Raw genomic sequence first — 1,150 nt, forward strand, 5'->3', positions numbered from 1 at the left:
TAAAATATAGCTAAGATAATATCCAAATCATTTAATATCCCAATTTTTAATCAGTACACTAACAATATTCAGGGAGTACAAACTGAATTGCAAGCTGATGTTTTCGCAAGCACGTGACAAATTCATAAAAAATCGCCTTCTCTTTGAAGCAAGTATCTTCGACTTCTACATCTTGATACGTTCTTTCTTTGCTTTTCGCGAAGTAACTTGTTTTATCAATGTGTCCTTTTGAAATAACATGCTCTAATCGATACCTGGACAAATGTTAATGTCCAACAAATATCCGAAATCTTATCCGAGAATCTATACTATAGTACCATAAAATATTAAAAAGTTATGTTTACCCAATGGCTGCGAATAAACTGCAGCCATGCTCCACGTATGATATGTACGTAGTGTCGACGCATACTATGACCGATATGATCAGTACAATCGCCACGTAAGAATGGAATAAGATGGGATAGTAGTATTTCTCCTGATCTACACGATATTCGACCTCGATTAGCAACTTTCGCGGACGAGTGTCGTTGAGAGGTATTACAATGTCCATGATCTGCGGCGACATCGGAATTATTATGAACACTACCATCGACGTGTAAATATAAACTGCGAACAACGATCGACACCTCTACTGCTTAATTGTTTTTCAATTGATATAGCTGGTAACAATGGTAGCATATGTGCTGTTTGCGAAATGATTAAATCTACGATTCATTATGTTTAATCATGGTCAAGCGGAAGAAATCCAGGAAATTAAGGTTTCTTACTTGAATAAAGTATTATTATTTTTCTACCAAACGTAACGTAATCCTGCATGATCTTGATGTCCGTGGAATTGGTAAACACCTGCCAGTGGTATTCAATTAAAGAAAACAAGTGCCGCGTCTAAAGTTTTTATGATACAAAGATTAAGTCGTACAATATAAAATGCAATCACACGCGTAAACACGATCTGTAAAAGGAATTTATTTATACCTTCTTCATATTAAGAATAAGATTAAACAATTTCGTGAAAGAGCCGATAATAATTATCGTCGAAATCATGCACTCGACTGCGATATCAACGTTACCCCAAGTATCGAACATGCATATGATCTAAGAGAATGAAGTATCACTATAAGAGGTGTCAGAGAAGCCGTAATATTGAGAT

The sequence above is a fragment of the Trachymyrmex septentrionalis genome, unplaced genomic scaffold (genome assembly GCF_001594115.1).
Source record: "Trachymyrmex septentrionalis isolate Tsep2-gDNA-1 unplaced genomic scaffold, Tsep1.0 scaffold13, whole genome shotgun sequence".
Taxonomy (NCBI): domain Eukaryota; kingdom Metazoa; phylum Arthropoda; class Insecta; order Hymenoptera; family Formicidae; genus Trachymyrmex; species Trachymyrmex septentrionalis.